This window comes from Dipodomys spectabilis, unplaced genomic scaffold (genome assembly GCF_019054845.1).
Source record: "Dipodomys spectabilis isolate Male_0828 unplaced genomic scaffold, ASM1905484v1 ptg000018l, whole genome shotgun sequence".
Taxonomy (NCBI): Eukaryota; Metazoa; Chordata; class Mammalia; order Rodentia; family Heteromyidae; genus Dipodomys; species Dipodomys spectabilis.
In genome coordinates this window covers 18,829,385-18,841,004 of record NW_024870695.1, presented here as the reverse complement: position 1 = coordinate 18,841,004, position 11,620 = coordinate 18,829,385, and the positions used below count along the sequence as shown (strand labels likewise).

The following is an 11,620-nucleotide window of genomic DNA, read 5'->3' as shown; positions in this document are numbered from 1 at the left end:
ACTATATATATATATGCATAGATATGTATTAATTTGAGAAATAATGACAAGAAAAATGTCTATCGATGTCAACAGACTTTTAAAAATATTTTAATCTGTGCTTGTCTGAATCTATGGATGTGAAGCCTGTGGTTGTGGTGGATGAGCTATGTTTGCTTCAAGAGAGAAATCTTGAAGCTTGAAAGCATTTCTGATACCAGAGGACCAGATAATGGAAGAATATATGTGTAGGTGGAATTCACCTATAGCAATTATTTTAACTGAGATACTCTTGATCAGGTTGAATTTAATGTGTGTAGAAAATCTTTCCCCATGTAACGAATTGGTATGAGTCTTTGTAAAATGGCCTCACTGAGATGCTAGGTTACATTTCTGTGAATTTTGATGATTTCCCCAGTCTTTGTGTAAGTTCTCAGGACTCCGGTCTTTTTCTGATAGGCTAGGGTTTTCCTGTTGTATTTCCTTTGTCCGGAATGTTCATCAAGCTTTTTATTTTTGATAAAAGTGAAACATACCTGGCATTTAAAAAAATCAATGCAAACTGATTACAAGATGACATCTCCAGATTGCACAAGGATTCACAAAGCTATTCAAACCATTCTAGCTTCTTTCTGCATTCCCTCCCTTTGGCTAGAACACACCAGGTGGGACCAATTGGTTTTTGGTGACCTTCTGCAGAGATTGATGTCTGTTTCCTTCAAAATAGGAGCCAGCAGCACTGTTTATTAAAGTTCTTTAAGTATAGACAGACTCTTCTGTAGGTAATGCTCCAAAACAGTTGGAACTTTGGATGAGAGGTCAATATTTTAACTCTCCACAATAGTGGCTACTGAGATGTGTAACCAATTTTTTGATGTTTTCATATGTCTTTTGTATCATCAAAGAAATACCAAGTGGTTTTATATCATGCAAAAATGTACAATTTATGATACCCTAGTTGTTTAAAGCCCAGTATTCCATACCAGGCAGACATGTTAACCAGATAATTTGATGAGAACTCCTTTCTTCAAATTTAGCCAAATATTAAAATCTTCACTGATCATTCTTTTTGGACCTTGAGATATTGAGCTTGAGCACTAGATACAAATTTATCTTTCACCCATGAGCAGTCCTATCAGGACTGCATCTTCTTTCTGGGTAATATTTGTTTCCCAGATTTAGACAGGTATATGAATTCCATCTGTTTCATCTACAGGATGTCCAAGACAATGATATCAGTCATAATGATTAATTATGTATGAATAGCAAAGGTAGTTAGATCTTTAATTTTTAATTTCAATGTTTTTAGTTGACAGGCAAAAGTTTAAAACTTTTAAGACGTTGCAATCTATTATTAACGTGATATATCCATGGCCATTCTCAAGATATATTTCTTTGTGTCTATCTTTCAATGACTGTGATTTCTCCCAGCTTCTATCAGATGCCACTACATCAAGGCAAGGAAGATGTTGTTGCCTATTTTCTTTACCTCTACTTGTCTAATAATTTATCTATGACATTTGTTTTTGTCATATAACTATAAAGGCCTTAAATGCTCTGAGTGATATTTGGGGCTTTAATCAATAAGAAAAATTTGAATTAATAAGGAATTGACTATTGGAGGATGGTTAGGAAGACGGAACACTCAGATAGAAATTTTTCTAAAATGCTGTCAAAGCTATGATCACCACATGAGATCTACTGAGGTTGCTTATGGTAGCCTGGGAGACAAAAACAATGCTCTTATTTTTTGAATAGAATGAAGGGTTAGAAACCACCCCTGAGTCTTGTGGAACCTCCACTGCTGGGTGCACTCAGGAAAAAAGCATATAAATATAACACACACACACACACACACACACACACACACACACACATATATAATTATATGTATTAGTAAGTCCAGTACTTTCATAGTGGCTGTCATTACACTGAGAGAGCTGCTGAAGGGTAGCATGAGCAAACAAATTTTACATCTCACCTGTGTTCTGCATCCTTCAAAGAATATGAGTCCCATATTAGTATTCACTCCTGCGTGATTGAAAATGAATGGGAAGGTTGCAAACATCTGAGAATGACAACTGATAGTCAAAAATGTTATTCTCAGAAAGGAGAAGTAACAATGAACGGGTCCTATGACTCAGATCACTGCCATGGCTATCTCTACCAGTTCCTGTCATTAGCACATTTCCTAATCGGATATATGTTGGCTGCAAGGTGGACACTTTAAATGCAGAACTCCATGTTGTGGGTATTTTGCACCTATTATGATGATCAGAGCTCTATGTGTCAGCTTTCATTAAATTGCCAGGCTGTTTTGTGACACTCACCATGAAGTATAATTAAGTCAGAGTATTGTGGCATCCTCAGCATTGCTACCCTTTCCCTTCCTTCCTTCCTTCCTTCCTTCCTTCCTTCCTTCCTTCCTTCCTTCCTTCCTTCCTTCCTTCCTTTTCCTTCCTTCCTTCCTTCCTTCCTTCCTTCCTTCCTTCCTTCCTTCCTTCCTTCCTTCCTTCCTTCCTTCCTTTCTTCCTTCCTTCCTTGCTTCCTCTTTCTTTTTGTCTTTCTATCTTTCATTCTTTTGTACTATGCTCTACCACTGAACCATGTCTCCAACCCTTTGAACAAGATTATGCCTTGTGCTTGAGATTGTTTTGGTCATTTGAGTCATGTTTCCCTTTAGTTTTATGAAATCTGTTTTTTATCTCAGTTTTTTGCAAATTTGATGTACTTCTGGTAATATAGCTACTTTTATGAGTATTCTGTAAATCTAGGAACATGAAATGTCTATTTATGTTTTGCTGGTTATTTTTTTTAATAACTTCCATATTCTAAGATGAACAAAAATGTTCAATAAGTCACCAGTAGCCTTCCAATCTTGCTTAAATGATGGGAGATACGCTTTAAAAGAGAGCTATATATTAGTTTTGGAATTCCATAGAAGAATTGCATATGTGCCTACTATTAAATGTGTGGAATAAATAATGATATTAAAAATCCGAAATCCTTAATTTCTTTAGAGAAATTTGTATTAGAAAATTATAAAAGGCTAACATATACAATGTTTGCCACAAGTTATTTGACTTTATAAGGCACTGGTGCTTCACTAAATATACTTCCAATTATAGTAACTGTGGTAGTGCAAGATACCAACGGAGTGAGATTCTTTAAAATCTTCTCATTCTACTCAACATTCCAAGTTTTATATAAAAAGCTCCAGCCACATCATCCAAATCACTTGTGTGTAGATATCCATCTCTTAATCAGTACATTTCCTTGGAAAAATCTATACTCTTGGTATATCCAGTGTATCATATGAATGAATGATTATTGCTAAGAGATTAAGTATTGTTAATAAATTTCAACATCTTTTAAAATTGGCATAGTTTCTATGCCTCCCTAGGATATTAGTATAGTAAAAAAATTTCACCAAGTTAAACAAATATCCATCTTTGGAAATGCATTTGTCAAGAATCTCTGATGTAGGGCTGGGAAGGTAGATTAGTGGTAGAGTGCTTGCCTTGCATGCATGAGGCCTTGGGTTCGATTCCTCAGCACCACATAAGCAAAAAGCAAAAAAGCCGGAAGTGGCACTGTGGCTTAAGTGGTAGAGTGCTAGCCTTGAGCTGAAGAGCTGAGGGACAGCGCCCAGGCCCAGAGTTCAGGCCCCACGACCGGACCTCCCCCCCCCCTAAAAAAAAGAATCTCTGATGTAAACTCTACTACTGAAGTTGCAGGTTTATTATTAAACACACTCATTAAGAAATTCTGGTGATGAACTAAGGCTGTTAACAGTGCTCTGATGAAGGAAGAAGACAGAAGTGTCAGAACGAGGAACCACCTTCACAAGGGCTAAATTTTTATCTCTGTTCAGAATGGTAGGGCATTAAGTCTTATATATAAAAGCTCTTTCCCTAGAAATTGATTTTTTAAACACAGTAAATCCCTGTTGAGATTTAGAAAACATGACATTTCCCAGTATAGATTTCAAGTGAGTCATTCATGTTGAAAATGTCTCTGCAGTCAAAGATGAGATCTCAAATAACTCTAATAATTGGTTCTGTGCAAAACTTCAGCAGTTGGACTGTCACATTTTTGACCCTTTTAGAAAGGTAACCACCATTAATCCCACTCTTACCTCACTATGTTGTTTAAAGATGACTTTCCTCTCCTTGAGAAAAACATCAATTGCTCTGTATATGCCTTTTGCTGTCTAGGATCCAGTTTTCACATTTCAGGCCACAGGAGGGACTTTGTTTCATCACCTCGCTCAAAAAGGATCAACTAATTAATTAGTATGGCAACAGGGCTTGCTATCTAGACTTTACACTCCTTCTCATCCTCTTTGCTCACAGCTAGCACTCTCACTTGACACGTGAATCCAGTGGAGCATTTTGCTGGTTGATCAGAGATAGAGTCTTCCAGGACTTTTCTACTTAGGCTTTATTTGAACCATAATTTGTAAACTATAATCCTAGCTAGACAGGAGGCTGAGACCTGATGATTTCAGTTCCAACCTAAGTAGACAAATCCGAGAGGCTCCTATATCCAATTAACCTTGAGCTGAAAAAGCCAAGTGTGATCATGAGGCCCTGAGTACACACCAAAGAAGACTAATATGCATATATAGATAGATAGATAAATTATATATATATTTATATCATACATACTGTATCATATAATATTATATATTATAGAATATATTAATGGTAGATTATATTATAGAGTATAGTCTATAATATAATTTAATATATTCTATAACATAATTCTATAATATATATGATAGAACATATTCTATAATATATAATCTACCATTAATATGTTCTATAATATATAATCTACCATTATATAATATATGAATATGATATATGTTATGCTATTATATAGTATATAATATATTGTATATACTCACCTATGTATATATAAGTATATGTACTATGTAACATATTACATATTAAATAATATACATTAAATAATATGTTTATTTATGTATTCCTTGTGAGGCCGTTCCTCAATTATTTTGGTGTGGAGCTACGTAGGTATCTTCCTAGGACCTACTTCTTTTGTTTCATGCTCATGATATGATATGCTCATGCTCATGCTATGGAATGATATGAGTACTGTATACTTTTATTACACCTTTTTAAAATAGCAAGTTTATCTCTATTATAATAGTTATGACTATCTAAAGTCTTAGAGAGCGGAAGCTGACATGAAAAGGGGAAGACATGCTTCAGATGTACTTTCCATATGCTGAAATTAGAAACTGGGGCTATGTGAGAATTGTTTCAACCTCATTTCTATGCAGAAGCACTCTGAAAAGTTTAGCCAGGTAATGAGAAAACTCCTGACAGTAGAAACCAGTGCCCTCTTTACTGAATGGGTGTCAAAGCAGAAGAGTAATAGCTTCATTGTTTTTCCACTAAGCATTCCCAGATTAAGCAAACCTTGTAACCAACAGCTGAATCTATTTTTACTGCAATTGCAGAGTACAGCAAGTGGCATGTGTTTTTACAGTTTCAAAAGTGGACATATTTTTCAAGTCTCCTATTTTGATATAACTCTCAATTCTAACAGTAGTTGAACAAAGTATGTTTTGGAAAATTAGTTTCCTTGTTGATAAGATTTTGACAATGATTGATACTTGATGCTGGAGATCCATTCATAAATGGTTCACTACTTTGATTGCCTTTGGAAGTAAAAGGAAGACACAAAGAAAAATGTTTTTAGTCTTACTCTTTTTTTTTTTTGAGGCAGAGCTTGGGCCTACAATAGCAAAACTTAAATCAATGACAATGGTGCTTGAGTACTACCATAGTGATTAAAGTATGCTTATATTTTAGTGGCTATATAAAATTTGGTCTCACAAATGCATAGCACATTCAATTTTTTATCATTATTGTATCCTATATGATGGAATAGCTACTTTCAATGCATGGCCTTAGTTCTTCATGTAATGCGTTGGGATATGACAGGTTAGATGTAAAATCAATTTAAGCTCCTCACAATAAGAATCATTATTTTGTTTCAATGTCATGAGTCGTATAGCTCACTTGGTTTTATATTACCTTCTGTGGAGCTGTTAAGATTGAACATCATTATTCCTTCAGGTTGGATCACAGAAGTTTTCTTGATTTCAGTTTCTGTGACTGGAGATGATGGTTCTTTTTAAAGGGGGTGCATTGGTATGTTTTCTCTGAGAGTAATGGAGTCAAGAGACTAAGAAAGCATTTCTCCATAAGTCAGGGTGACTGTAAGACAGAGAAAAGATCGAGATGTAGGTATGGAACAACACATTCCAAGAGTACAATGTGCTTTGGGAGAGAAGTCGATAACTACATGGGAGCAGCTGACAATGTGTTTACATTTGTGATAAATATGGATGAACATACTTAGAGAGTTTGAGTAGGAGCTGACAGATAGTTTAAGAATATTATTCTGTCTTTTCGGTGGAGAGTAAAAGATAGGGTATAAAAAAATAAAAGTAGGGCTGGGAAGGCGGCTCAGTGGTAGAGTGCTTGCCTTGCATACATGAGGCCCTGGGTTCATTTCCTCAGCACCACATAAGCAGAAAAAGCCGGAAGTGGCGCTGTGGCTCAAGTGGCAGAGGACTAGCATTGAGCTGAAGAGCTGAGGGACAGTGCCCAGTCCCAGAGTTCAGGCCTCATGACCGACCAAAATAAATAAATAAATAAGTAAATGTGGATATTTAAGCAAACTGGCTACCTCTAGAAGCCAGGTATAGACAATGAAAATTAATTGCTGAAAGCATGTATGTGGTGGTAAATAGTTGTATGTGGAAATTATTTAAGCTACTATTGAAAGGAAATGCTCACTGCTGAGTAAAAGATATGAAGAGAAAGAAGAATTTTCTCTGAAGAACTAGATGAATGGTAGTTCTGCTTTCTGAGGTGAAGGGAAGGCTCTGTGAGTGAATAGCACGAATGATTAGACGTTTTCTTGAACCAAAAGAATAATGATACTCAATTCTAACTTCTCTGTGGAAGGTAAGATAAATCACATGAACGAAGTATATGACAACTGTAACTGGAAAACAGATTATCTTGACCTCAGAAACTAGAGGATTAAATATCTCCAGAGGGAAAAAAACAATCATATAGAATGAAGATTATGCGATGATTATTGTTCTTAGCACTGGTAGAGAGTTGTTTAGAACTTGACAAGAAATGTTCAAGTATTAAGACAGGGCAAACAAATCGCATAAGTTCATGAGGGTTATGGAGGAGAGGGAGCAGACAGCAAATCTAGGCAGATGAAGGGAAGTAAGAAATCAAGAACAATATTGGATAAACTTTAATAATGTAGAAACCTTTGCAAGACAGAGCAGAAGGGAAATGATTGAAGAACCATTTTCTTTTTTTTTTTGGGTCGGGTCGTGGGGCCTGAACTCTGGGCCTGGGCGCTGTCCCTCAGCTCTTCAGCTCAAGGCTAGCACTCTACCACTTGAGCCACAGCGCCACTTCCGGCTTTTTTCTTTTTTGCTTATGTGGTGCTGAGGAATCGAACCCAGGGCCTCAGGCATGCAAGGCAAGTGCTCTACCACTGAGCCATCTTCCCAGACCCTGAAGAACCATTTCCTGAGTGATCAAGAACACATGCAATTTAATGAGCGAGTTGGACTGAACTGAACAGCAGGGACAATTTAGCCACCATGAAAGGAAGAGGAAAGGAAAAAAACAAAAACAAAACGTGAGTACAGATGCAGACATTTATGTTGATTTGGTTGCAAAATCATGACAGTCTCCTCAGATTGAGTCAATGAGAAGTGCGGATAGGAGATGTAAAATAGTAGCCTGAGAAGACAGAGAAGAGAGTTCATCAAAGACAACATGGTAAGATCGCTTTGGAAGGATGAGAGTCTACCTGAGGCTTATCCTTCTGTACCTAAGAGAGAGTACACTTTTCTACAATGGCTATATGTGAATTTCCCACATGAACATCGTCAATATTTCAGGCTCTCAGTAAGTATTGTATGCATGTGACTTTAGTTGGGGATGTTTCCCTATAATGTTCATCCATTGGAAATAGTTAACCTTATTAGAAAATATGCACTCTAGATCTTCTCTTTGCCACTGCATGGCTCTTTCCTCACTGTATTTTGTTCCCCAAGTGGCTGATTTATATAGACTATATCTCTTGTCCAACAGATACAGGTTGAGTTTGGCCAAGGGAAAGGGTAGAAGAAAGACCCATTTCCCATGTTATTTACCTGGTGGATTCTGTACGAGCTTGTTTTACTTAGCTGAATCAGTTACAAGATTGTCTTTCTAGGTTTTGTTAATTGTCTCTTGCCTTGGTTTTTCATGCCAGAGCAAGCCATGCTGTTCATGGTGTTCTGTTATTTCTGCCTCTAGAACAAACTGTTCTAACTTGTGGTCTTCCAACACCCCAGCCACAGCTTTGCAAATGTCTTTCTCATGCTACCTACACTGAGTGTGCTGTTTCTGAATTATTTTATGGTAACTAAAGAGTCTCTGTCCATCTTGTGCTCTACGGTACAATACCTCAGACTAACTGATTTATAATTAACACCATTTTTTGTTTAGAGGCAGGGAAGTGCAGGATGGAGCAGCTGGTACCTGGTGGTTGGGGTGAGGGAAGTTATACTGTGTTATCCCGTGGAGAGAAAGACAGAAAGGGGAGACGCAGAGTCAGAGAACTAGCAAGAACCTGAGAGGGGGGAAATTTGCTCATTTTTAATAAGAACATCCCTTCTAGCTGACCCCTCATTAATATTGACATCAATTCACTCATGACCCCCAAAATATACCATTAGCATTACCTACCGGCATTGTTGCAGAGGAGAATCCTGTGTCCAACTCAGAAACTTCGGAGAAATCTTTGAGTCTACATCATACAGCACATGGCATTAGAGATGATCAGGAAAAACAAATCCTTACGTGCCATTCTGGGATTGAATTATTCATCCCGTTGAGAAATGTACAGTAAACCTATGAAGAAAGGAGAAAGCAGGTGCAAAGAACATGGCATCATATTCATGTGCATGAGACACAGACAAGATATTGAGGGCTGGGAAAGAGTCTTGCTACAGCTTCAACAGGAGGTATAGATTGGTGGCATCAGCTGGCTTACTAAAAAGTCTGCACTGGACAGCCGACCTCTGACGTATTGATGGCTTCTGATTAGAGCTGGTCAATAATGCTTGTTGAAATAATTACAAGCACACAGTTGTAATTACACAGCAGTCATTATCTTATCATTGGTAACAAGCGTATGGTGCCTCTGTGGTAAGTAAAGGTTTTGGTGTTTAAATCTCGAACTCTTCATCTGTTCTCTGGAACCTCAATTAACCTCATTCAATTCTGATATTATAACTTAAATGGAGGCAATTTATTACAACATAAACCAAAGCTACCCACACATTCCCATGGTAACTAGTGAGAGGGAGACTTTTACTGTGCTCTGTGTTCCATGGAACCATCCGTGAAATGACTAGCTTTGGTAGATTATAACACAGCTAACTTCATTGAGAAGGTGGCCATGTGTATCGCTGTATACTTACTATGCCATATGTAATTTAATTTTTTTCTTCTCAGCTAGATGCAGCTTTTCCCAATTTCATACATTATTATTGTTGTTGTTGTTGTTGTTGTTGTTGTTGTTATGGTGATGTACAGAGGGGTTATAGTTATGTAAGTCAGGTAAAGAGTACATTTCCTTTTGAATCATGCCACTCCTTCCCTTGTTCGCAATCCCAGTTGTTCCCCTCTTCAATTTCCTTTTCTGTCTACCATGGTCCTTCAACACACGTGTGTTGCGTGGTACATTCCAGATGCTGACTGATTCACATACATCAAGCAATGAAAAATGTATCTACTGTATCTAAGTCATGTTTTCCTCCTAGAGGGTATTTGATTTTTTATAATTCTAGCATTGTGTAAGAGCAAAATAGGAAAAGGAATATGATCAGTAAGGAATTAAGACCATAGCCCGTGTGCAGTGAAATGTCTACTTCCTGCTTCAGCTGAAGTATTAGCAATCTCAGTTATAATTTGTAAAGAGATGGAATTAAGGTCAAACTCCATGGCTGTTGCCTGTAATTCCAGCTATATGGAAAGCCTTCATTAAGAGAACAGTCTCAGAACAGCCTTGGGCACAAACATGAAACTTAACCTGTAAAAATAATTGAAGCCAAAAAAAAATAAAAAGATGATCAAAGTGTGTGCCCATTATCATAAAGCCCTGAGCTCTCACCCCAATACTGCCTAATGGTAAATTTAGAAAAACTCAGAATTCATAAAGTACAAATTTATAATGCTATAGCTTATGTGTGTATAATAAAGGGAAGAAAAGAATATGAATTTTTGGCAGTCACTGGCTTTCAGGAAATTTGTCGCCTTTAATACGTAGTTGTTTAACAGTAAAAACTCTTTGCCTTAGTCAGAACATTCAAAAGGACAAGTATTTTTTTTTACTAAAATGGTGCTCGCAGTTGAGTAATAACCCTACCCAGAATTAGATAGGTTAAAATATAAACCTGCAGAACAGGTCTGTATTTGAAAGCAGTCATTGCAGACGTTAGTTAAGATACGGATCATCTGGAATAGAGTGGCCCCTGATCTACTTTGAATGGTTCCTCAGATGTTGGCCTGGCGGATGTCCGACAGCCATGTGAAAACAGACACAGGGCAAACACCATGTGGTGGAGATTGGAGTTATGGAATTGCTGGCCAGCAACTACCAGCGTGTGGGCAAATTAGCACCAACAAGAGGAATTCTTCATTCAGGTTTCAGAATGTAAACCTGTCAACACCTGAATTTCAACTTCAGGATTTTGCAGCTGTGAAGGAGTAAATGTCTTGTTTCAGCCGCCTAGCTTGTGATATGTTGTTATGGCAGCCCCAGGAATTCAATACAGTCCTAACGGATAGATACAACAATAGAAATCGGTGGTAAATGGCTTTCAGCACTTTGCTGGGGTGTGTGGAGCACTCAGAGGCAGGTTTCGGAGGCCTTTTTGAAGGTGACAATCATAAGCGAGAGCTATCCCACGCAAAACAAAGTCTGCAGCCATTGTTTTATCCAGAGCATGAGGAATTGAGTTAGTCTCGGAATTTTTGCCTAGACACACATAAGGTTTAAGTCCTTGTACAACGGTGTTTCAGTTCAAACTGCATCTTGAACCGGAGCCCTTTTTATTGTTCTTTAGTATTTTTAACAATATCATTTAACCAAGTAGATGGCATTGTCAAACATATTTCTTCATCTCTTTTCAAGGTTGATATCAGCCTAAATGATGAATGAGGCAAATTCTAAATATTTGATTCCTGACTCTTTAGAAACAATAATTTAACTGCACCCTAACCCTTTGGAGAGGAATGAATACAAACTATTAGACCTGGTAATCAGCCATATAAACTAAATATATTATCTATGGAAATTAAAGCCTAAATATGCTCTGTTATAGAACCCATTTCTTCATTGTTCTTCCTTACCAACAGAAAAACTCACCAAAGAGAGAAAGAAATTGTATGTTGCTTTAGTTTACAAAGTAAATTAATTTTTAAGTTGGAAATGCATTCCAATATATGTGTGTTGTTTAGGTAAGAACATATTGAAGAGAAAGAACTAACTTGGAAACAACTCTGAAAATATCTCT

At 37.1% G+C, this 11,620-nt stretch overlaps 1 pseudogene; it reads right to left on the bottom strand.

Moving 5' to 3' along the window:
• Nucleotides 1-238: 238 nt before the first annotated feature.
• Nucleotides 239-8,792, bottom strand: LOC122100420 (annotated as a pseudogene).
• Nucleotides 8,793-11,620: the final 2,828 nt, after the last annotated feature.